General features: G+C 40.3%; 1 protein-coding gene across 3 annotated transcripts in view; it reads right to left on the reverse strand.

Moving 5' to 3' along the window:
* Positions 1-26,808, reverse strand: part of SVIL (supervillin) — a 146,965-nt gene that overhangs the window by 84,634 nt on the left and 35,523 nt on the right. For 2 of the 3 annotated variants that reach the window (XM_082498924.1, XM_082498923.1), the window contains exon 1: positions 20,753-20,774. The exons of the other annotated variant lie outside the window; for it this stretch is intronic. The gene's annotated coding sequence lies outside the window, so the exon portion shown is untranslated. Of the gene's footprint in view, positions 1-20,752; positions 20,775-26,808 lie in introns of those variants that run through there. 3 annotated transcript variants of the gene reach the window in all.

The raw sequence follows: 26,808 nt of genomic DNA on the forward strand, positions 1-26,808 counted from the left end.
AAAGAAGAATCTCAGTAACTCAGGCACATCCAGAAAAAACAGTGACACCCCCACAGGTGACTGCTTATTTCACACCAGTTAGTTAACTTAGGACTGTTTATGTAACTGCACACTAACAAATGCTTTTACACTTTTTTAGTCTTAATTTTACATGGGAGGTAAAGTAACAGTTGACTTTTCTCCATTCTAACACTCTCATTTTCCATCTTTGCTCACAGACATTAAGAATTCCAAAAGACAGGCTTCAGGAAGGAATTTTTGGGACAGTTTAGAAATACAGCAGTATCTTCTCCACTGTGCTAAAGATGGGGAAAAAAAGGAAAAAAGAATTAACATTTTTGGTCTGTATTGTGAATACCCTAAATGCAAAAGGACACCTAAGTGGTAGAGAAGCCACCCTCACAAAGAAGCATGGCTTTTTCATTGCTCAGAACAAAGCACAGTTATTGTACTCAGTCATACCTGACTGGCGCCAAGTTAGAAAATAAAGTTCTCATTGAATTCTTCAAGAACAAGGTAGAAAAATAATTTCAGCAAAATCTATGCATATCAAACGTGATGCTGAAAGAACAGAGTAATTGTTCACATAATAACTCTACTTTAAATCAAGATTGAAGAATTTTTCCCGTACACACTCCCCCAAACAGGCCACTTCCTCCAGTGACCTCACAAGAATCAACTGCCACCCCAGGCCTCAGTAAACACATCTACCACGAATCAACAATTACGTGCTGCAGGCACACATTCACTGAGAAGACAAATGGGGTTTCAGTGAGGTAACAGGGAGGTGTTCTTCCCTTAGTGTACAGATCAAGTTCAAAAGCAAAACATTGTGACTTTGTTCAAATGAAATGTAGTAAGCCGAGAAAACAGCCTACAAATGAAAGAACAAGGGCAGATGCTTGAGGAGCTGAGAGATTTGTTATAGTCCAGCCTCCCTAAGCCACCTCAGAACATACAGAAGACAGCCCCCAAGGCTGGTGCAACCTTGATGCCTGTGTGATGTCTGGGAAGAAGTGCTCTGCCACACTACAGCTTTTACTGCCACAGGAGGAGCTCAGCTGTACTTGCCCTAAAAGTTCACACATCTTCCTGAGACTAGAACTGCCATTCCCAGCTCTACTCTTTTTAGTCTCCTAGCTCTCATCCTTGCCAATCCCTCTCTTCTGATTTTACTTCTGCTGCTTTCTGCATACCTCCACCTTCCTCCTATACCCTATCCTATGGGTAATCCCACTGAAGTTGTATTCTTCAGCATTTCCAAATCTACTTCTCTTCTCCCCTGGCTTTTCTCCACCTCCCACTGCAGACTGTCCCTTTAGAGAACCAGTCCCACACCAAAGGCTCTCTTCACCCACTCCACTCCACCCCCTCCCCAAACCAGGCCACCTTCTTGAGCAGGGTTTTTTTTTTCCTTCTCCAGGAAGTTTCAGTAAAGGGCTGCCCATTCTAGCAGACTTGATCCTTACCCTCCCCTTTACTATGCGAGACATGCACATGGGAAACTAAGGATGTGCATTTGTGAGAGCTGAATCAACCCAGAGCACACAAAATTTCAGCAGTATGCTATGGAGCAGGCCAACAACTGTAGGGTGACAGTGTAAGCATGCTGATAGTCTCGGGCATCTTTCTTTTGCAGGTAAATTTCCTTCATCAGTCAACTTTTTTGTCCCATTAATAGCACCAAAGAAATGCTGTGCTGTTTGAAGAGAGGCACCAGGCATGTGTAATGGAAAAAAAGAGACATCCCTTAAAAGAAGGAAAAGACAGGCAGCTTGAACAAATTGTAGTTGGAAAGAATGAAGGATTCCCAAGATGTCTTGATGGCCATTGGTTATTATAGTAGTACACTAACAACTAGTTACAGAAAGGGTGCTGGACTAGGTCCTTGCAAGACAGGCATTACAACCCAGGTTTTGAAAATATACCTACAATAGTACTTGTCTAAAAGTGAGGCAAAACCACTGCTGAGGAATAATGCATTATCATCTAAATCACAGATACTCGCAGTACAATGCTTCTTAGTCAGCAGGACACAGTGGGACACAGCCCTGTGCCAGGTGATGCTACAAAATCCTCAGTCACTAGGGGCCTGTCACATGTGAATGCAGCTTAGTGCTGAGCTAAACGTTCAGCTAGCTCAGACAAGGCAGCAGGAACACATTTAGGTGCTGCAGGAGGACTGAGCTTAGGATGGGCTGCAAAACCCAGCAGGGAAACAGGGCAAGTTCTACAGCAAGACTTCTCTTCACCACTCACACCACACTCTCCAAATCAAGGACCTTGCAGTTCTCAGGAGCAATGAGATGTCAACAGGCCTTGGGGAATTTTGGGGTGCATGGACCCTGAGAAGCTTCATTGTGAAAATGTTCCATCAACCCCACAGGACCCACAGCCACAGCTAAGGCTGAACCCACAGTTTGTGATCCAAGCAATAAAGTGCAGTTGTACATGAGCTTTAGCACCTTATCAGGGCATGTACAGGACAAGTACACAAGAAATTTACTGAAATGCACCTAGTTTATTGTCAGCACAGTGGCATTCTCACGGAGTCTGCAAAAAGGTATTCCTATAGCATGAAAATAGTCCTTCCCCCAACAGCAGGGAGCCTCCAGGACGCATTTGGGAACTACTTTATTTCGGCACACCAGCACTATTGGCACATTTACTATTACGTTATATATCAACATTCCACACAAAGGATTTTGAAGTCCAAGAAAGATGCTTTTTTCCTCACTGCCTTTCTACACCTGGCCTGATTTTTATAAGTGCTAATGAATAAAATAAAGCAGTTGAAGAGCTAGATAATCCATCAGCTTCTCTAAATAAATGATTTAACAATTTGTATTGCACTTCAGCATACATCTTGCTTTGCCTTAAAAAAAGCCAAAGTCTTAAATAGTCAACTAAACACAAAAAAGCTCAGTCAAAGCTACAATTCAAGACATTTAGACTATCTTATAAGTGTATTGCTTGCCAATGGCTTTAAGTCAAACTACAGCAGTATTTTAAACTCCCATGGAAAGTATGCCTGCATTAAAACTCAATACAAGAAACTTAAACATCCTGACAGCATGTGGCCATGCATGAGATCACTGTGAAAAGCTGCAGCATTTTCTTCAGCTCTTTATTTTTATTTCCTGGGAAGTTTGAAACCATAATCAGCAGCTTATACCCAGAGTCTAGATGTCAAGACAGCACTGGCTGGAGTAAGTCCAGGAGTTGCATTAGCTCACAATATGCAGTGAAATAACAAAATCCTATCCAAGGAGATCCAGAGCATTAGAATGCTATTTAATGAAGACTGAACAAAACTAGAGGATTGCTCCTAGAGAGGACACTATATAGGGATTTCACTTGGAAAGCATAATTTCATTTTTATAGTCAAATTCTCACTTTCTTCCCTCAAGGAGAGGGGTGTATGTGTGTCTCTCTGTGTGTGAAAGTATTCTATTAAACAGTTTGGCATACGTAAGTTCTCAACTAGTTGCTTTTTTGGGATCTTTTTGTTTGCCAAGAATTATCTGTATTTCTTGCAGTCATTATGAGGAACAGCATGAGAGCATCCAGTTTCTGTTATTTCAAGGGTCTGAGTGTGTGTAAAAACCATCTGCATAGAAAGTGGATTTTACAAAGGTTCAGAGGAAAAAAAAGTTTGTTTGGTTGGGGTTTTTTTAAAGATTTTTTTCATCTATTGACTAAAAGAAAAAATTCTGTTAGAATAAACACAACTTTTGATTAAGTGAGTCTTATTCACCTTTCCTATCTTTCTGTTCCATAATCGGGAAGCAAAGAGAAGCAGAAGACAGGTAGCTTGGTAAGTAACCTTGAAAAATGACTTCTAAACATAGAAAAGCAGGGAAGAGAAAAGAAAGACTAAGGGATGCCAAGGTGAATCAGCACCAGGAATGCCAAGAATCTACATAAGTGTAGATCAGTGCCTTGTTTTATTTAAAAAGTCAAGCAGTTGTTTGTGTTAGTGATAAACTGTTAGTTGGGGCACTTTTTTTTTTCCTAATGGGTGAAGCGTGCCACTGAGGGTGTTCCACATTTACTACTTTGTGGCAAATATCTTAAAAAGAACATCCAGTAACACACATTGTTAAATATTGTAACAAATATATTCCCCCCCAAAAAATAAAACTTAAATTTTATTTCTATTTCCTTATCTAAAGGGTTGACTGCTCCTGTTCATAGGCATTCTTTTTTTTTTTCCCTTAGTATCTTATATTGTGAAGAAAATAAGCAAATGTGGGCTTCATACAGGATACTTCAGTTTTCAAGTTTAGAGACTGCAGCAGGACTTTGACTTCCTTTCAGTTATCCTTACTAAGGGATAGGATTTGGCAATAAGATGGTAAGAAGAACACAGAACAGATTTTGCGTCCCATTATGTTGGAATGATATGGTTAGATTCATCTCCATCTACTGGAATTGCTACAAATACCATTTTTTCCCCTCCCTATTTTTAATCCCATCAAGTGTTCTGCCAGTTTATTCTCTTTCCAAGTTCCGGTAGTATTAATGCATCAAGATGGGGTCCTGTAAGTGCTCTTATTCCAACTTTATAGAGCATGCTAGCTACCTTTGCCATGGATAAAAGCTATTTATACAATGTGCAGCTAATATACAAACGAAGCCCATATCTGTTACAGCTGAGCCACTACACTCCATTATGCTCCAGTTAGATTACAGTTTTTCTGTAACTTGTTCCACATCAAACATTATTTGAATGCCTAGTGCTGCTACTCCTTTTTGGACTAATATTTAAATATATTAGTCGTAGTTTCTAAGATTAGCTTCCCTGTGAACTTTCTACACGGAGGCCATACTGAGGCCATCTAATGCCTCAAGACCAGTCTTGGGGTGACTTGGTGTCCAGATTAGATTTTCAGGAAATCTCCTGATATCCATGAGATAGGTTACTAAAGCAATGGTACTACTACTGAAGTGATAGTGGTGGAGGGCATTCATAACTAATCACAGGTAATATCTGGAAAAAATTGAGAGAAAACCACAAAAACCTTGACTCCAATGCTAGCCATGCGACTGAAGACTTGTGTGACTGAAGCACCATGTGAAAGGGGTATTTTAACATACCTTAATCTTTGAAAATTTCTGTAAAACTGCCTTCAAGGAAGTCGAGACACAGATATGCCATATCCTACAACAACAAGGATCATAGAAGACACTGTGGTCTCTCCCTCAATATACCCTACTTGCTGTTAAACTGCTCTCAATACATGATAACTTTTTCAGATTGTTGGTTCAGCAGGTTGGAGGAAGCTGGCTTCTGGCAGAGAAAGACAAATGATAGCTATAGCTAGCACCCCTTTCGTGGTAAGTAGTTTATCTATATTAGATTAAGCTTTTCTGACCTCCTCCACCTACTCACAGACTGGGTTAAATGCAAGTGTTACCTATCCAGCCCCTTCAGTACTAACGGGGCACAGCTGAGTAAACAGCTCTGTCCTCTTAACACACAGCAATGGGACTCCGGGGAAAAAAAAAAAAAAAAACAACAAAAACAAAAACAAAACATCCCAGGCTGGTTCCCAGAACTCCACTCAAAAAGCATCAATCATTTTGAGCATTATAATTGATATTGAAAGTCAGTTTTGCATGATAAAGTCAGGTATCATAACTTTAAAATAACTTTTAATATATACAGCTGGTAATTTAGAGGGCATTTGTATAGACAACCCATTAAAAAGAAGTCAGATGAGCAAGTTCAAAGATAATGACTTCTACTTTAATATGTGCGATCTGACATTGCTTTTAAGTGATAATACTAATCACTTTAGGATACAGCACTACAGAAAAATAGTGAACGGCTTTAGAAAAAGAGTGCCAAATGATTTTCTTCTGCTTTCCACAGTGTACAGTCCAATATATGTTGACAGTGCATCATCAGATGTGTATTTAAACAACCACCTTGATACAACATCCTAATTCAAAGCTTAAAAACAGCACATTGCCAACTTTATTAGCAGCAGAAGTGAAGCATCTGTTGTTCTGCAAAGCCTTGAAATTGTTTTTCTGATATTTCAACTCTAAATTTTGTTTCTGCTTGAGGAAAATCATAGATTTGAAAAACCCACTAGCATTCAGGGCTTCTTGTTAGAATAGATTTGATCTGATTTTGAAAGTAAATACTTTGGGCTTTTTTAAAAAAAGAATAAACAATAGTGGTGTTTTTTTTCTTTCTGCCATTACCTTTACAACTACAAATTGACTACTAGGTAACTTCTTAAGTTAGCAGTGTAGGCTAAGGATGGAAACCAGCTGACAAAGAATGCCTGAAACCAGATTTACCCGATTAAGTTCCTTTACATAAAGCCGACTCTATTTGTCTACAAATGACTGTTCTTGCAATCTTGATTCTCAAAAAATACCACAAAAATAAAGCCTTCCAAAGAGAAGACAAAGAACTAAAATTTCCTAATTCCTCTAGATACTGAGAAAAACAATTGTCTTCTCACTCTTCCCCCTCCACTGAAGGAATATCATACCAGCAAGCTCTTCTTTGACAGTTCAACGCATGCCTGATTAAACTCAGTAGTTTTTCGTAACTTCTGTTTAACCTTGAAATCTGCTGCTTCTATTTCAGACCTGATGAAGTGCTGGTGTGCCTGTAAGCTTGTCTCATTTTTTCCCCCCATACCAGCTGGTCTAATAAATTACCTCTTCCTAACAACCTCATGTTAGCTATGTCCTTAGATCATACACAGCAAAACACCATTATGTCACTTCAAACTTGTATTAAACCCTGATAAAGAGTACTTCTGCCTTAAGAAATAATAAAAAACAAAGTCACCCAAACTGCTACCTTGCATTATAAAGTAGCCATTTAGCTTCTCCACTCATCACATAGATGAGAGTTGATACGCAAGAAAAGGCTCACTTATTAAAGCTCAGCTTCCAGGAATATGAGCATTTTCTATTTAAACTGCTCTAAATGTAAAAAAAAAAAAAAAAATAGATTGATCAGACTTTTTAATAAGTTTGAGGTGATTAGGGCTGATGGTTAGGTTCCTAAACTGTCTGCCACAGAGCATGAGTGTAAAATAACCAGTTTGCATGATTCAAATTTAAAAGCAACTTTTTCACTTAATTTGAGAAAGGGAAGGGGGGGATGCATAAGGAACAGTTTGTTGCAGATAAATTGCCTCTTTTCAATCTATGGGTAAAAGGTCCTTTTTTTTTTAAGGTCCGGCAGTTGGAGGCTTAACTCCCCTTTCAGACATGCCTTTATTTGGAAACAATGCAGGAGCCGGCAGGGGAGGGCTTTTTCATAAATGCTGCCTGGCCATATGCAAGCTAACAGCAACTTGGCAAAATGAGTGGCAGCTCTGCACAATCAATACAGCCATATGCTCCTCTAACTGTCCCTGTACAAACAAACAAATGTGGAGCTTACGGTTTGAAAAAGCAAGCAAACAAACAAACAAAAATGCTTTGTAATTGCTTATTAATCATTAAAGTAAAGAGCATTCTAGTATCTGCTTTTAGGCAGAAACCAGAGCTCCATATAAATCCTGCACAGCTTGAAGCTCACACAACTGTACTCTTTGGGACTCTCACTGCCTGTATCACAGTGCTATCTTCAGGATTGCAGTGTATTTGCTCTTGAGAGCAAGGACTGGCCCCAGATAAGAGAGCACAGTCATACGAAATGCACAGGCAGCACAGGTTATGAATGAGAGGGGACAGTGAGCTAACTGAAGTGCTGACAAAGGACTGGACATAAAACTTCAAATTGGGCACCATCAATGTACTAAAACGCAGGAGTAAGATTCAGCTCACACATTGGCCTCAGTGCTTGTCTGTTCACTGCAATACCTGCAAGATGGCTCCTTGAGATCACATCCCCCTTCTTCCCACAGACAGGGAGAAGAGACTATTTTTACACAGCCACTGCCCAGCCCACTTTGACAAAAATAAACAGAACCAAAACTTGAGGCCAGCCATCTTCCTGATACTCCTATCTCCCAGGTGTCTCAGGAACATCAGTGGCAGAGAAGACCAAGTTAGAAGAGGAGACCGCAAGAATTTGAAGTTATAACCTGACCTCAAGTGCAACATCAGGATCTGCTTGCATTTCCTTTCTCTACTCTGCTTTCTCTCACACTAAACAAATGCTCTGGAAGTTACCACATCTTCAGCATTTTTTTTTTTTCTTTTGGAAAAAGAGGCTCAATCAAGTTCCATTCAGGTTTTCTTCCCCATCTTCTTCCTCTCAGATATTGCCAAGGTCAGATAAAGGAACCATATAAAAAAAGCATTAAAGTAAAACAGAAAGAGGAGGTATCTATTTAAAGGTACTTTCATCTTCCTCAGAAAAATTTTGTTCCAGAAATTAAAGCTCACATTCTGCACAACCTTCAGCTTGGATTATCCCCTATGCTCCTCCTGGAGCACTGGCTCAGTGCTGTTAAGCTGAGGAAAAAATGTCCACTTCATTGCAGATGCCTAGCACTGGTGCTGGGTGGACCACGACCAAGCCAGTCTCTCACTGCAAACCTTTCTAGACCACAGCGTTCACAGAAACATCTGGCTTCGATGACAGAACCCATTTGCATCCATCCTTTGATGGATGGTTGATTTAATTATATCAGTCCTTAGGCCTGTGGATACTGCTCACCTTGGGAGGGTACCCAAAGAATCTCTTGAGCCAGGCGTGGTCTGCATCTGCAGATTCCTCATCTAGAAGTCTGAACAATGGGAGAAAGAAGGGGAAATACCTACTAAAAAACTTAATTTGCTACGGAAAAGCTTTGCTGTCTCCTGCACAGATGCAATCAACACAGCTTTGCCTGGCTGCAAGTTACATTCAAAAGGCTCCCACCCAGAACAGTCTTGAACTTTGTTTTCCATCATGAAACACATCTTGCAAACGTGTATTTCTATTTCTCCTGCTTGATCTCATGCAGAGAGACCACACAGTTAAAGCATCTTTGGTAAGCTTAAAGCAGGAAGAGGTGGGTGGGGGAAAGAGTTTCTGTGATACAAGTCCCTTTGTAGTAAAAAGACTCAAGATCGAGCAACAAGTGTAGAAGTATTCATGGTTACTAGTTCACACAAACTGCAAGGTTAGGTAAGTGATAAATGTTTTCCTCTCAGAGGACTCCTAAGGCAGCCTGTGTTTTACACCCAAAAGCAGACACTGCCTCTTTAGTTACTTTACAACAAGGGCTGATGAAAGCTGAGGTTATTAATTTTCCTTCTCTCAAAATTGCAGCACATATCACTAGACATTAGCGATTTCCTGTTGCACTCTCCCAGCTGATGAGAGCTCTTGGGAGCATTATTTCTGATGAATTATATTTCAAAATTTAGGACTTTTTGCATTTTTATGGCCATGCAGCATCTCTGTTAGATTTACAGACTGCTGAAGAGTTTCGTCTTAAGAAGAAAGATTTCAACTTTAAAACAAGTGGGAACAATTTTCTAAATCCTCCCAAACCTCCAGAATCCTATTTAGCATGGTTTGAGATTGGCAGTTGTTTTCAGTTTTTTTTCTGGGATTTAAGAACTGCTTCATCTATGTTGTCATCTATAAGAGGGGATTGTTCAGGCTGGAGAAGAGAAGGCTCCAGGGAGACCTTATTGTGGCCTTTCAGGACTTAAAGGGGGCTTACAAGAAAGACGGGGACAAACATTTTAGCAGGGCCTGTTATGATAGGACAAGGGGTAATGGCTTTAAACTCCAAGATGGAAGATTTAGACTAGATATAAGGAAGAAACTTTTCACGCTGAGTGATTAAACACTGGAATAGGTTGCCCAGAAAGGTGGTAGATGCCCCATCCCTGGAACCATTCAAGGTCAGCTTGGACGGGGCTCTGAGCAACCTGATCTAGTCAAAGATGTCCCTGCTCATTGCAGGGGAGGTTGGACTACATGACCTTTAAAGATCCCTTCCAACCCAAAATATTCTATGATTCTATGTTTATAGTGCTTACTGTTCCTTGCTCTGGCAAAAGAAAGGGGGTGATCAGCTGTTCCAGTTTCTTGACCAAAACAAATTACTAGTTTGGTTTGGTTTAGATTTTAACTCTACACCACACCTAAAAAAAATTCCAAGTTTTATTTTATTCCTCTTTCTCCTACAGGTTGTGCTGTTAAAAGGGTTCTGTGTTACAGATCTTGATTCAAGAAACACAGTAACTTGTTCTTTCTTTTCACCCTTTCTATTTAAGAAAAGAAGTATGTTTTATTTGAAGTGGAACAGTAACATTAATTTCTGTAAGGTCCTAAAATTTAGGACTTTAACTACCCTGATTCCAGGTTAGCTAGGATCCTGTTCAATATTTTTGCCTATCGTACCACTAGTAGTACATATATAAGGGATTTGCTTTGGCATTTGTTCTAAAGTTTCGATCAATACTGTGGAAAACATGCAATAGGAAAAATAAGAGTATACTGACCACCAACAAAAGTTAGAGATTTTTCAATTCATTTCTGCCAAATGGGACTAGAACTGTGACCTCTGTAGCTCTCTCCAACCCCTCAGCAATTCTGAAAGCATTATAAAGTACTGCTGTCCTACAAAACAGAAATCAGACACTTTTCATAACTCTCTTGAGAGGAAGCCTCTAAAAAAAAGCAACAATCCTTAAAACTGATCACTACCTTGAATAAGTAATGTTACTGTAGTATTAGTATCCCCCATAATAAGCCTAGCGAATGCTACAGATTGCATTTAACAACAGGCAATTTTCAAGAAAGCCATCACATGCTTCCCAGCCCAGCAGGGTACTTTATGGCAGGCAAGCCAGAAATTGTGACCAATTCTGTAACAAAAATAAGCACAAAAGAAATGATCAGCAACTCAGCTACTTGAAGCTGATTTATTTCCCAGTTAGCTGGATGTAAAAACTTCCTCTTCTCTACACTGGTAGACTTTCAGTTCAGGGAATATATTAAGAGATTCAGAACCTACATCCAATGCTGTGGCTCCCTCTGATTGTTGTATTGTGAAAAAACTATTGTAAGAGCATGTTCAGCCTAGTTAGCCAAGAATTTTACCATCTCTATAATTAACTCTGGAGTCTGACATCATCACCCCCTCAAGGTTCTCTTAAAATTTTAATAGCCCACTTTATGAATATTCATTTGCCAGCATTACACTTGAAGGGATTTATGAAAACCCAATGGCATGTCAGTTCTCAAATAGGTTTCATTGTTCCTGCCGCTTCCTTAGCATATTTATACAAGCCGATTTTATGCTGTCAGAAAGTGTGCATCAAGCCTGCAGTTGGTCCAAGCAGCTACATCATTTCATAGAGATTAACAGACACAGCAGACATCTGAGGGCTACTGCTAAGGATGCCTATTAATCTGTCTGCTGGACATGAACATCACAGGCCTCGTTGGTTCCAGGCTATAAAACCTGTTTCTCCCGTATCTCCTCCAGGCTCTCTCCTCCTACAAGCCATGCACATGACAACCATCCCTTTAAAGGCTGCTCCAATGTGAGAGAACAGTCGCCCAAACCACAAAGGGTTTACAAGTTGTGTACAACTATTTCACACAGTCAGCTTGCTTCAGCAAGTGCTGCAAGTCAGATGAAACTGGCACACTGAAACAGCTAAATAAAGTTTGTGACACATTATTCTATTACCAAGAGGCATTAACAGTTCTGTACCAGAATGCATAATTTGTTTAACAGTTGTTTATTTTTTTCAGAACTGTGACAATGCTGCAGTTTTAAACAACTGGCTTGGACATTACTGTATTTCACAGATATGTACATCAACAGATGTAAAGCATCTCCAGTTCTGAAAGGAAAGCTCAATAAAAGTTCATAGTGCAGATTGGGCAACAAATGTTTACAAAACAGTTTGTAAGGCATGTGAAATTTAAGACTACATTAAATGTATTAAGCCAGGTGCATTTTTAGTCGATCATTTAGAAGCTTCCTCCTAATATTCATGCAAACTGGAAAGCAAAACTAGAAAGCCAAATAGTATTTGTCATTTCTCTTATCTATTCCTTGGCTATGCTTCTCTTGTCACCAGAGAGGCAGCTCAAGAAAGCTCAGAACTACTTTTGTGATTTCCTAACAAAATGAATTTAAATAGATCCTTCAGTTGGCAAATGCAGTATTTAAAGGTGTCTCCAAATGGAACCTGTAGACTACTCAAAGTTAGCAGGAGTAAAGGGCAGAGAAATACAGATAAAGAATAACTTACATAATAAAAAAGGGTATAATCCTTGAAGGGAAAGGGAGGGGAAAATAGAGACCAGCAACTCAGACAGTGAAGAAGAAAGGTCAGAAGTCCTGAAGGATGGAATCATGATCCTGTTTTAAAAAGGGAAAGGCTAAAATTGTGACTGATACAATGGCCTGTTGGCCAGTCCAGAAAGTATGAAGTACCATAAATAAAATGGCTTTGCAGAACATCATCACTTGCAATTTTTCACTTGATGCTTCTTCTCGCTCCCAGGCCACAGCTCTGGCCAGAGACTGGTGTTTGGGAATAGAACTGTAAATTCTTACTAAAACCTGGTGAAAAGCTTCGTACTACAGGCAGTCCTGGACACTGGTCAGGGTACAGTAAGCACAGCATCACTGTGGTTGAATTACAGTATTTCTGGTTTGCTTCTGTAGAGAAACCAGGCTATTTGGTCTTGTTTTTTCTTTCCCAGCCTTCTTTGGGGAGGGAATAATTTATGCTACATCTTCAGAACACAAAGAACTATTGTCAAAGTCACAAGTTGCCTGTTTTCCCTAACAGGGACAGATGCTTTTGTGATGGAGGGGGAAGGGGGACCTTTCACTTACAAGAGATCTCCTTTAGAAGCAGAATGGGTTTTTTGTTATTATTATTATTTTTAAATACAACAGAAGGTTGAAATACTTCAAGAATGTCTGAGCTAAATGCTCAATTTTTGCTTTTCTGAGAGCTCCAAAAGGAGGGGAAAAAACCCCAAACCAAGTCTGCCCTGCAAAACACACACACTTTTTTTTGGCACCTGATACTCTCGTTGGATATACAGCCATGTTGGCCAGGGTCAGGGTCCTGAATTAGGTAAATATTTCCAAACATTTACAGCTTGTCTGCCTTGCTAGACCACCCACAGCGAGTGCAGCTTGATGGCCATGAGAACAATACCACCAACTACATTGTTTTTTTACTGTACTTTACTGAATACACTTAACCCCCAGCGAATTGACAAAATTACTCCTCTGTGTCACAGGGATTCACACGCGTCTGCCCAGCAGGAGCTGCAGTAAAGCATCCCTTTGCAGGCAGAAGGATGCATCTCAGCTGCATTGACTTTCATGGTTAGGTTTTAGCCTACCAGTCTTGGAACATGCAATGGCTCTTAAATTTTGCTCCCCTGCTAACAGGGGGAACAAAAATACAGATTCATGGAAGCAATGCAAACACCAGAAAACTACTTGGTAATTCAACTGTCTGTCACATGCAATACATTAGTGTTAATCAATCCAGAGTTGATTTAAACTCAAACCATTTGTTACATTCTGCAGTTGATCAGCAGGTTGCATTTCACAGCTGCTGAATCAAAGATACTAATAAGGAATAAAATATTCTGAGGTACCAAACGAGGCATTGTCAGGGTACACGACATGTAAGTGAAGTCATGTTGAGAACTAGTCATTTACACCTCCTAGGGTGTAATCCCATGATGCAATACTCAGATTAAATTTTATACTATTACCCCGGTATATAAACCCTGTCTGTTCCCAGTAGAGAGGTGACCCGAAGATCCTGTTTAAACTAGCCCATTTATCCAATCAAGACAGTAAAAACAAAAGCATGAGAGAGCTCTTCTTCTCTAAGCACTTCCCTTGGTTCTCCTTGAAACCAGCTCTAGGTTTCAGTCTCAAAGCCTGGTCCCTAATCCTCAGTTTCTCTCAACTCCAGCTTTCACTCCTCTCTCTCTGTCCCTCCAAAGTCTTGCATAGGGAGTAAGTCGCCTGCTGCAGAAGGTGGCTTGCGACAACAGGAAGACAAGCCAGGGCGACTAAGCCTAATAGTTCTTATAGTTCTTGATTTATCTAAAGTGTTTGCTAAGAGGAATGTGTGTGGAGTCACTTTTTTCCCCTGACAATTACTTCCACAGAGTGGTGTTGTCATGACATTTCATTGTCTGCATTCAGTCTCGCATCATCACAGGCAATTGCAAGTCACTCAAAAGTCTACTCAATTACTGGCCCTAGGTTTAATTCAGAAATACTCATCCATTTAATGTTTCACTATAAACTAGCTACTTCTGCGCTGGCTTCAATCAAGCTGTAAAGTTCCTGTGATATCAAACATAAGCCTGCCATACCTGCACTTCAAAATTATGCTCTATTTTTACTTATACATGTTTTTACTTAGGTCCAAACAACCCAGCACAGGCAGTATATAAGCCTTCGTAATTCAAGACAAAAGTTTACTTACATCTCAAATGAAAGGTGCAGAACTAACTAATTTCAAGTAGAAGACTGTTCTTCTTAAGGCTTAAGGCGCCACGATGGTCTTTCAGAAGCATGGCACAGAGGCAAGTATATAATGGGACTGGGGAACCCACGGGGCTAGAGAGGAAGGGGAAAAAAGTTCTCAGACAGAGCAATTCGCCGATCTGTGTGGCCATCCAGCCAGCTGACACAGAGGGAGAGAGTGGTTCAGGAGGAAACTGGGAATGGAACAATGAATGAGAGGGATTACTAAACCAGTATTTTAAAGTGAGGTTACCACTTCCACTATTCCCATCTGCCAATCCAAACCATCAGCTGCCTAAAGCAGTCAGAACTTGGTATCCCTAGTCTTAAATATTTTCAGAAACATGATGCAGCAGGTGTGTTCGCGTGTCTAACATAGGTGGACAATAACCATGATTCCTGACAGTAGTAGGAAAGAATGTGACTGGCTTTATCAAATGGTGTCTGAATTGCCTAGGTATTTCCAAAAGAAATGGGGAGACCTGAATTTGAAACTCACCAGCCTGAAACCTGAACCCACACCAAGACAGCCCTAAACACCGGCCTACAAGCAAGTAAACAGCAAGGGTGATCTTGACCTTCCTTGTTTAAACCAGGACAGCTATGAAGAACACAAAGTCTTATTAATGACGGTATGTTTTTCTGCAATTAGTAATTGCTATAAATCCTCCTAGTTAATACATCTGACATACGTTACTAGCTCAAAGAACAAAATGTTGGACTGAAGTGTGTTGATGCTATGTTTTCTCCTTTGACTCAACCATTACGAATCATTACAGCCAGCAAATATACATAATCCAAATAGCCAGAAATATGATTAACACTGGAAAAACTAAGCCTTCATGGCTCTGAGTAAGTGCCAGGATAGATCATTTTTCCTGTGCCCACCTAAACAGAACCCTTACACATAAAGGGTCGTGACTTCATCTAATGACTGATCAGCAAAGGCTTCCAGCCTCTGGTCAGAAAGAGCAATGCCAACCATTTGCTGGTATGGGACCTTTTTTACCTTCACAACTCTTAAGTTACCAGAGGTCCTCTGAGCTGAACACTTATTTCTCTTACCTGGCACAATATGCTACATGTGAACATCAAATCTCATCTTTTGAGCTCTGAGATACTTCAAGACAACCCATTCTTTGCTACTCTTTCAAAGAGCTAACCTAACCAAGTTTTCTACAGCTTAAATATCCCATTTCCATCTCTGGGAGATCTCTGGCTGAACAGGTCACTCTTCAAATACACATGACAATCAGTAGCTAGATGAAGAATTGGTGTAGATTCCTACAGGCCAATGGTTAGTTCAGTTAGTCTTTCATGCTCTGAATAAGCCAAAAGACTTTTATCCTTTCTAGAAACTTTTACAGGGAAAAAAATGTCAAAGATGTCCACACACCAAATGCAAACAATTTTTGCAAGCAGAATACATTTCTTCCAGAAGTGTTCTGATTCACTAGTGTTTTGGGTACAAAGTAACTGTAACCAGGTGAAGCACAATTCTAGATTATTGCTATCTAAGCAGAACTGACCACAAAAAAACTTCTCATGGTTTTTGTTCATTCTCAGTACAGTTGGTTAAGGTTGAATGAAAGTGGAATGTTCTTGATTTTTTGCAGAGGTACGGGAACATTTTTGTGTTAACTGCTCAGTTAAGTTTTAAATGGCTGAGTGGCAGGACTCACCCCACCCCAAATATTAACAAAGTAATTGTTTAAACATCCGTAGCTCCAATATTTGCACGTATAAACTGAAAAATGCATTTTGACAATGTTGAAATTGCGTCTGCCACAATTACATTTGTAGCATGCCTTTAGATATCTATACTGATAATTGGAGTATTTCAGTATGTAATAGCTCTATGACCAAAACGTATTCCATGCTATTTTATAAGGTATAGGGTTTTTTCCTACTGTTTCCCCACTGATAATTTAATAAGAAATGGAAGTAAGAAAACATGAGAAACCTCAATGTGAGAATTTGGTATTTAAACCTATAACTGTAATGCAGCCTTTAAAGACTTGAGTTCATTTTACAGTTACAAAATTAAGTTTCCCATTGTGAAACACAACCCCCAGCTATAAACGTAAAGATACCTTGCTTCCATAGACAACCCTTACTATCGGATCAGAATGAAAGGATGGGGTTTGAGCTGTGTTTTTAAAGTCAGCTTGTACAATTCACACAGGTTTCACTGAGTGCAACTCAGGGAATTGGCATATGTTTTTGTTTGAAGTAGTTTTAGTATAAACTAACTCTAGTTAGGCTTTTTAAGGCATGCATTAAGCTTCATTTCCCTCAACTTCAGGAGTTTATCATGTTGCTTACAATTACCAACATTGAATCCTTGAGTCTGTTTCTTTCAAGTGAGTTATATGCTCTGGATGGTTTAACTACAATAAGAAATATATCATTCAAGGTTAGCTTTACTCACTGCAAAAATTAGCTACTTGTCTTCACAATGAAGAGGAAGAAAAAGTGAAATGTGATGCTGCTGGAGCAACAACTGCCTCAGTTGTTCAGCTCCAGTTGCCTGTGTTAACAAATCAGGCAAGTTTTTTTTACTGGAAATGGAAGGCAGGCAAGTTTTATGATGACTGTCACCAAAGTAAACCCAGGTCTTTCAAGTCCCAGAGCTAACTTGTGGCTATAGGGTTAGCATTACCAACCCCTAGTCACCATTGGAGTGCCAACAGCTGCCTGAAACATTGCTTCCAGTAGGGTCTCACCTTGTTTTTGGGGCCAGTTGGCACTTAATGGAAAACAACATTGAAAAACTGTCTGGTTTTCACTCTAAATAAACAGTTGGGGCAATTATTTTCTAAGAGTTATTCTAGCTGTCTCTAAGGCTTAACTGGGCTTCTTGTCAGAAAGGGCAAGATTGAAAAAGTCACATGTGAAGCACATATGACTTGCATATTCCCTAGATCATTTGGTGCAACTGTTTTGAAACATTAATCTACACTCCTCCCTCCTGCTGCAGCGAGCTAATAGGAGACAGTACTAGCTTTGTTTTATTTTGGAGAATAGACAGTAATTTTGTCTAAATCTAAAACTGATATGATGGAACGAGAATGAAATCCTGCAGATCTTTACTCACTGCCAAGAGTTTTACAGGTACAAGCCATGAGGAGGAGCACATTTGGCAATCATTAACTCCATGGAAGTATTATTAACTTCTTACAGTACTTTGGCATGCACTCTCTCGGCCAACACCTGAATCCAGTTCCTTTGTAACAGACCACTAGTAACAGCATGGCAGCTTTCAGCATCAAACAGTTTAGTTCTGTCAGGAAATTACACACTTCCTGTGTAATGGTCTGATGGAGCCTTAAGTTGTTTTAGAAACGTACCTGGCTTTAATTATTGCGATACATGATGCTTCATGTCCAAGTTCATCATAATGTGGTTTTTTGTACATCTGAAGAGAGACAACCCCAGAAAACTGAATTATTTCAATCTGGGGCTTTGAAGTCTTACTTTGCAGATTATGTTTTTATTATTATTATTATTATTATTATTATTATTATTATTATTATTATTTTAACTCTTAAAGCTGGCATCATCAGAGCAAAAAGAGACCATCCCATCAACTAAATCCAAATAAATCAGCAAAGACTTAATGCATAATTGCTCTACCCTGTCTACTGAAAGGCTCCCTTCAACACACCACCACATGAGTAAGTGACATCAGAAGCATTTTTATCACCAGTTACCCAATGCATTCTTATCTGCTTAAGGCAGATTCCAACTAGGACATGTTTTGCTCATTAAAAATCATGACCTTCCAATGTGCCTGTTAAGTCTAAACTAAGCCCAGCTGGGAAAGTAGCAAAACCAGTGAATTAATTAGAGGAGAGCATTTTGCCCCCTGCTTCCTTTGAGAGTACACTATTCCCTCCATTATGCCAAATGGAGGCTTCTCTGGAGAAACAGAAGCCTATGCATTCAGCAAGAAACACTGCAAACCATGATGTCTCTGCAAAGTGAATAATCTCAGGCACCCTGTTACTGCAAACTATTCCAGACCTTTTGCTTCTTTAAAATTATAGGGGAATAGCCGTGCACAACAGCCAACACATTGGGGAACAAACGTGAACTTCAACAATGATAATTTAAACTGAATAAGCTTGTGCAGTTTTTCCCTATGTTCATTATATGAAAGGTTTCATAGACAAGAGCAGGTCTTGTGAACATGTTCTAAGCAAGGAAAATGACAATGTTGAATTTAAAAAAAAACCCAATCCCACAAACTCTACGCGTTCTTAATAATGTTTTGCATAAACTAATGTACTGAGACTATAAACAGCTTTCATACCACTTCATCAACACAAATCAGCTCATCATGTGTTACAATGTATGCAGGATAATGCATGTACCCTTTCCACACAGAAAACTGGCAAAAGACTCCTCCAACCTGTCTGGGTCATAAATGGTTCAATTCCCCATCTCCAAGTTTACCTTGACTCGCTGTGAAGAAGAAATGTGTACTGCCATTTCACTTTTCCTCAACGAGACAGTTTTGGGGAGTTCCCTGTACAGATACAGTGTAATCTCTCTTTTCCATGTAAAAAGTAAAAATGGCCTGTCCTCACTACCTTTATCCCATATAAACTATCAAATATTAGGAATTTAGCAAAGAAATGCCAAGTACAAAGCTACAGTCTTTCTGAATAAAGTTCCTAGAAATCTGAAATCCTCCTTCCCACTGGAAGTTTTTGCCAAGAATATAATTTAGCAATGCAATGAAGAAAAACATCATTGGAAGAGGTAGAATTAACACTTAAATTGAATAATACCCCAGAGATAGCAGGGAGGGAAGTTTACCCGTTCCAACAAGTTCAAGCATCTGCTGCACATAGAAGAGCTGATACTGTTACTTCTCATCAATCGTTTCCTGCATTACACCCTTTGTGCGTTTGAGCCTGAAACTCAAGTTAAGAGCTCTAACTGTCTTCCTGCTCTTGTGCAGACTCTGAGGTACCTAACTTCCATATGTGATGTCTTTGTGGTCTGTTTTAATGCATTGACATCTTCTGACAGGTTTATAGGAGCACAACACAGGCATGCTAACATGGTGGAGCAATTTATGTTGACCTGCTTTTTAAAATGCAAGTAGCAAAGAAAAAAACAATCAGATCATATAAAAAAAGATGCCTATTAAAAACATTAATTTTACTGGAAGCAATGTAAAAACATTTTAAAGTCAGGTGTCAAACTGAAGTACACATCTGTTAATCCAAGACAAAAATTAACAGGCTATCTAAGGAGGATATCGATGGGGCAGTTTCTTCCTAACATTGCCTCTGCAGGTAGAAGGATTCAATCTCCTACAAAATATGCAGATAGAGTTGAGTATTTAAATGTATATCTAACATGGTCTGTGTGAGAAAGACTAAACATACGGGGTTTTTTATTCCAATAAAATATTTCTATTCCTAAACTGATAAAGTACTTTTAAAATTGTAACTCTCTAGACATCTTCTGTCTTCTGGTCTTCTCTAGGCTAAAACACAGGTTTATATAATTCAGAATAAAAATTCTAGATCAATTTGACAGAGAAATAGATTTGTAATCCAAAGAAAATGGAAGATGGACTTAAATTGTTAGTTTATGAAAGGGAAACTTAAAATCCGAAAATTTATTTCCTTGGCAAGGACATAATTCTTGTGTTTCTGGAAATTAAAATAGAACACCTGGAACATCACTGAAGCAAGGGACCTCCTCTTCCCACTCCCCTGCCTCTTATGCTCCCCCAGTTTAACAGCTGATACTGCTACAGGAGGGGAAAGCAAAACAGTGCCAGTAACTTTCACATGTTGTGTCCTGGTAACGTTTAAAAATAAGACAATGGAAAGTTGGAGGAAGCTTTCTTCAGAACACTCCAGGTCTCAAAATACAACTGTTATCCAATGCAACAGTATTCACATGTGTTTACAGAACTTCTTAAACACAAGAGAAAATTACTACTGAAAATTTTTGGTTTTATAGAAGTGTTCTTATAGCTGCTTGTAGAACTGTGGCTAAGGTTAATACATTAGAACAGAAAAAGAAAAGAAAGAGACCTCATACACAAACCAACCAGGGACAGGATTTTCCATTCATAGCAGAATGAACTCATCCTCTAAGCAAAACCACGAGAATAAAAACACAAAATGCCTTAAGGAAGGCTGAATGACTGGCATGCACAGGCTGGAATAAACCCACTCACATTTCAACCTGACAAAGCCACAAATATTCTGAAACAACTGGCTCAAGCGACTCCGTGCAAGCTCTCCAAATGAGGTGCTACTTACTTCAGAATCCTGTAAAAAATCCACTTGTCTGCCTTTACGCAAGGGAGGAAAGAAAGAAGGTACAAATGCAGCAGAAGGGGTCAAAGTCTTCTCCAAATAGTTACTGATAATGCCTGAAGCTCTCGTTAGCCAGGAATTTCATAATTCTTGTTTTAGAGAAGTTTCTCACTTCAGCTAAGATCCCTTTTCAAAGGACCTAACATTCATCCGCTAAGAAAAACGACTTCACAAAAGTTACCAAATATCAACATGCAAGGCTGGCAAGTACATGTGCAGTCAAGATGATTCAGATAAGTCAGATAAATTTAGAACAGTGCTTTCCTAAAAGCATGCGTTCACCAAATGCAGTAAATATGCAGGAGCTATATCCAAGTGCTGATTCCAAACATTAGTGCAAAAAATTTATTAGTGAAAATCTCCTTTTAAGAGTTCGTTGCCATCTGAAGTCCTCAACAATGTTATTCCTTGATTTGCCTTTAGTATTTCCATCCATCACTGGATTTATCCACATAAAAAGCTATAGGCTCTCCAACCTCGGAGGACTAAGCCAAATGCAGTGTGGCAACTTCACATAGGACCAACCTTTTATGGTTGGAACAGTAGAGCTTTGATACAGCTAATCTACCATAAATAGCTCTTGAAACTCAGAAGGATCAAATCAGCTGTTGCAACAGTTCCAGCTGTAGCTGCTTCAAATCCAATTATACTGTCAACTCTATCTTGCAGCTCTCCCTTTTACTCCTCCCATCTAAAACTTTTTTAATTCTCCTCCTGAGAAATTAAAAGCTGAAAAAAAATGCAGCAGAACAAAATGCATTTAATAAAAATTGAAGCAAGTGGACAAGTATTCTTAGAATTATCTTAAGGGACAGAAGTTTTGTTCTGTTAAAAAACAGCTTAAGAATTTGAAGCCCATTAAAAAAAAAAAAATTATCAGCCCTGACTTGTAATGCAAACATACAATTTGAAATAAGCAAACAGTTGCAAGACCAGCAAGCTCAGCTTTAAAAGATGAGCAAAACCAAGCAGATAAACTCTGTGTCCCAGATTAAGGCATAATGTACTGAGTTGCGTGCATATTTTTTCTGTAACTTAAATAGACTTGAGAAGTAGTAGAACTCACTGTTATAAATCCTTGTATTACAATGTTTCCTTTCAGGTAGTTAGAATCACTTTCCCACAAAGAAGCTGAGAACTATAATTTAAGACTTCTTAAGGAACTGGGAGCTTCCAAAATATATGTTTACAAACCATACAAGTCAACAGAGTACCAAGGGATAAAGCCCTGCAGGGAAGAGGGGCCCAAGAAAGCTGGTTAATATTCAAGGACCACCTCCTCCAATCTCAGGAGCGATGCATCCCAACAAAGAGGAAGTCAGAAAAAAACACCAGGAGGTCTGCATGGATGAGCAAGGAGCTCCTGGACAAACTCAAACAGAAAAAGGAAGTCTACAGAGGATGGAAGCAAAGACAGGTAGAGTGGGAGGAATACAGAGAAATTGTCTGAGTAGCCAGGGATCAGGTTAGGAAAGCTAAAGGCCAGAAAGAATTAAATCTGGCCAGGGACATCAAGAGCAACAAGAAAAGCTTCTACAGGTATATCTGTGATAGAAGGAAGACTAAGGAAAACATGGGCCCTCTCCAGAAGGAAACAGGAGACCTGGTTACCTGGGATATGGAGAAGGCTGAGGTACACAATGACTTTTTTGCCTCAGTCTTCAATAGCAAGTACTCTAGCCACACTGCCCAAGTCGCACAAGGCAAAGGCAGGAACTGGGAGAATGAGGCACTGCCCCCTGTAGGAGAAGATCAGGTTTGAGACCATCTGCGGAACCTGAAGGTACAGAAATCCATTGGACCTGATGAGATACGTCTGCGGGTCCTGAGGGAACTGGCGGCTGAAGTTGCCAAGTCACTATCCATCATATTTGAGAAGTTGTGGCAGTCCAGTGAAGTTCCCACCAAATGGAAAAGGGGAAACATAACCCCCATTTTTAAAAAGGGAGAAAAGGAAGTCCTGGGGAACTATAGGCTGGTCAGTCTCAACTCTGTGCCCAGCAAGATCATGGAGCAGATCCTCCTGGAAACTATACTAAAGCACATGGAAAATAAGGAGGTGAGCAGTGACAGCCAACATGGCTTTACTAAAGGCAAACCATGTCTGACAAATTTGGTGGCCTTCTATGATGGGGTTACAGCATTGGTGGATATGGGAAGAGCAACTGACATCATCTACCAGGACTTGTGTAAACCATTTGACGCTTTCCCTCACAACATCCTTGTTTCTAAATTGGAGAGGCATGGATTTGATAGATGGACCACTCAGCGGATAAGAAATTGGCTGGACGGTAGCACTCAAAGAGTTGCGGTCGATGGCTCAATGTCCAAGTGGAGACCAGTGATGAGTGGCGTTCCTCAAGAGTTGGTATTGGGACCAGTACTATTTAACATCTTTGTTGGTAACATGGGTGTTGGGATTGAGTGCACCCTCAGCAAGTTTGCTGATGACACCAAGCTGTGTCAAGCAGTCAACACGCCGGAAGGAAGGGATGCCATCCAGAGAGACCTTGAGAGGTAGGCCCATGTGAATCTTCTGAAGCCAAGTGCAAGATCCTGCATGCAGGCTGGGGCAATCCCCCAATACAGGCTGGGGCAATCCCCCAATACAGGCTGGGGGATGAAGGGATTGAGAGCAGCCCTGAGGAGAACGGCTTGGGGGTATTGGTTGATGAGAAGCTCAACATGACCCAGAAATGTGCGCTTGCAGCCCAGAAAGGCAACCGTATCCTGGGCTGCATCAAAAGCAGCGTGGCCAGCAGGTCAAGGGAGGTGATTCTGCCCCTCTGCTCCGTTCTCTTAAGACCCAACCTGGAGTACTGCATCCAGCTCTGGAGCCCTCAACATAAGAATGACACGGATCTGTTGGAGCAGGTCAAGAGGAAGGCCGTGAAGATGATCAGAGGGCTGGAGCACCTCTCCTATGAAGACCGGCTGAGAGAGTTGGGGTTGTTCAGCCTGGAGAAGAGAAGGCTCCAAGGAGACCTGACAGCAGCCTTCCAGTACTTAAAAGGGGGCCTACAGAAAAGATGGGGAGGGACTCTTTGTCAGGGAGTGTAGGAATAGGAAAAGGGGTAACGGTTTTAAAGTGAAAGAGGGTAGATTTAAATAAGATTTTAGGAAGAAATTCTTTACTGTCAGGGTGGTGAGACACTGGAACAGGTTGCCCAGAGAGGTTGTGGATGCCCCCTCCCCGGAGGTGTTCAAGGCCAGGCTAGATGGGGCTTTGAGCAACCTGGTCTAGTGGAAGGTGTCCCTGGCCATGGCAGAGGGGGTTCGAACTAGATGATCTTCAAGGTCCCTTCCACCCCAAACCATTCTATGGTTCTATGAACGTAACTCTGAAAATTACCACTAGGACTACTAGAGCACAGCAATTCCTGCAGCATTATCTTTCTGTTTCACCTCACAGTGCAAAGAAACCACACAACACAAGTACATGAGTATATGCAAATAAAAGATTATTTTTTTTTAAACGATATATTATTAACTTCTCCACAGTCTTTCCAAAACAAAGAGATAAATTACTCCAGTACAGCATAGGAACTCTGGTACTTCAAAGGGGAAGAAGTGTCTTGTGGGCAAAGCCTGGATTCATATCTCCCACGAGCACGTAAATCCTGAACATTGCCAGGGCATCCTCCTATAATACCAGGCATGACATCTACCATCTAAGCATCAGTCCTTCTTGTACAAGCAGGGAGAGAAGGGGATTGCCACTTCTCAATATTCAAACTAATTTAAGAAGGGCCTGAAATTTGGCTCTTCTAGAAACAACTCTAATGAGAGGGTCAAAATACAAAAAATCCTCCTCCTCCATGTAATGGAAAATTGTCAGCCATATGTCATTCTATTCCTGTCTGAGATTGCACTAAATTTTACCATCTCCATTAAATGGCCTGTGCTTTAACTGATTTGCAAAGCAGGTAACATACACTGAACACAAAAAGAGTCACTGGTTTCATTCTTGCCTACACAGATGATGACAAAGCAACTTCAGTTAAGTGTAGGTGGGTTAAATGAAGTGGTTTGCCATCTCCTCCAAATTGTGCATGAAGAACTCAGCTGGGTCACCTTCTGGAAGTCTCAAAGAAGTCAAAGGGTTGGAAGAAGACACAGAGTTTTCCCTTTAGGCCCTAGCAAATGCCTAACTGTATCAATCCAGATGCACAGGGGACAGTGAGCTTTTCATTAGCACGGAATAAACTGAGCCTGTGACAAGCAGATAAAACAGACCTGCAAGATCTGCCCAAATAAGTTTATCACTTTGAACATGGCTTGTAGAATTTGTCACATTATGCTTCTGCACTGCGAGAAAAAAAGTAGCTGAACCGACTGCTGACAAAAGTTCAACAGAGCTCTTAAAAATGCAGCAGGCATGCTTGCAACTGGTAAGAGAAAGAGCAGCCGTGAGCATGCTGCCAGAGCACAACTACTGGTGCTTTATGCCCTATCCATAACCATTTAAAATCCGAGGTCTTTTTAGTACTGTGGAATTTGAAGGATGCAAGTTATGAGATGGAAACACACCCCCTTCTCAAGGAGCAGGGATGGGACTGCTTGTTTCTTTTATAGAAACCAACTCTACATCTTGCTGTTTGCATTCGTTCTGCCTATCACACAGGGAACTATGTTAAAGATTTCACTTTCGCATTTAATTTGAAAAAAAAAAAGTAAATCCAGTCTGTGCTTTTTTCACATAGACTTCCTTGGCTATAAACACACAAAGCAGAACTGACTACCACAGAAATACAGCAGTTTCTCCTTCTTACTCCCCAGTACAAAATTTCTGTACACAGAGGAAGCCACAGCCAATAAATACATTAGTTCACCACTAGCTCTTTAGAGTTAGTGTAAGACCTAGCAGGTATCTTCCAGAGACTATCAACTCTATTATCAGAGCGAGGCATCATGCACTTCTCAGACCACAAGTTCTGTCCCAATGAAGACAGAAGTACAAATTAACAGACACACTTTTGATAACAAGACCTTGCATTGCAAGAGAGGGTATGTGCTTCAACAAGTAACAGTCAAGAAATAACACCAGTGTAACACACAGTAAAGTGCACTCAGCTTGGGAAGTCTGGAGTAAGCATGTATTCATTTAATAGTTCAGCTTCCCAGTTTACAGATATCTTCTTTTCAGCTGGGGAGGAGGCAAGGAGAGAGCTCCCAGAAAAAAAGAGACCGACAAATTCAATAAAAAGTGGCTTACCAGTATCCATTGTTAGAATCATGACCCCACTTCTGTGTCCCAGGAAGCAGGAAGCCTTACCCATCCAGTGTATGCGAATGACTCAGAAAGACAGCATGGCTTTGTTTCAGCTTATATCTTCTAGCTCATTCACCCCTCCTCCCTCTCGTGGGATAAAAGTGTTGCCTGTGCCTGGCCATCCCTATTGGCTCAGCTAGGCAATCACAGTCGTTTAGCATATTCAAGTTTCTGTGAGAGCCCAAAATGACCCACAGAGGATTTTTTATTTCTCTTAACAAAAAAAAAAAAAAACCCCAAAAAAAAACCACACACACTTTCTGTCTTTCTGGGAGAACAAACCGTTTGTTCTTTCACTATCAGACGCATATTACAGTTGGTGTTATTGCCACAGGGCCAAACAATTCACTACACTCTGAATCGATGAGAAGGTGGCAAGTCAGGGAGGATAGTCCCACAGACTTCAGTAATCCCCAGTTCAGCTGCACTGCCTGTCTATGGGAATAAAGCCACATGTTTTGTGTCAAAGCCTATGCGCTCCAATCCAGCTTATCTTCAATGCAAACTATATACACTCCCAAAACTGAGGATCTCCTAGTTTGTGAGAGAGGGTTTGCTCTTCCATTTTATTTTTAAATAGGCAGAACAGTAAAAGACTGCTGTCTTACTGAAGCCACACATCCAGACTCTACAGGATAAACTCTACAGTGAGGAAAAAGTCATATTTTTCTTAATCTGTAGCATTCTCTAAATGTAATGACTGGTAAAATCTAGGCTCTGCCTGTAG

This window comes from Vanellus vanellus (assembly GCF_965231255.1).
Source record: "Vanellus vanellus genome assembly, chromosome: 2".
NCBI classification, from domain to species: domain Eukaryota; kingdom Metazoa; phylum Chordata; class Aves; order Charadriiformes; family Charadriidae; genus Vanellus; species Vanellus vanellus.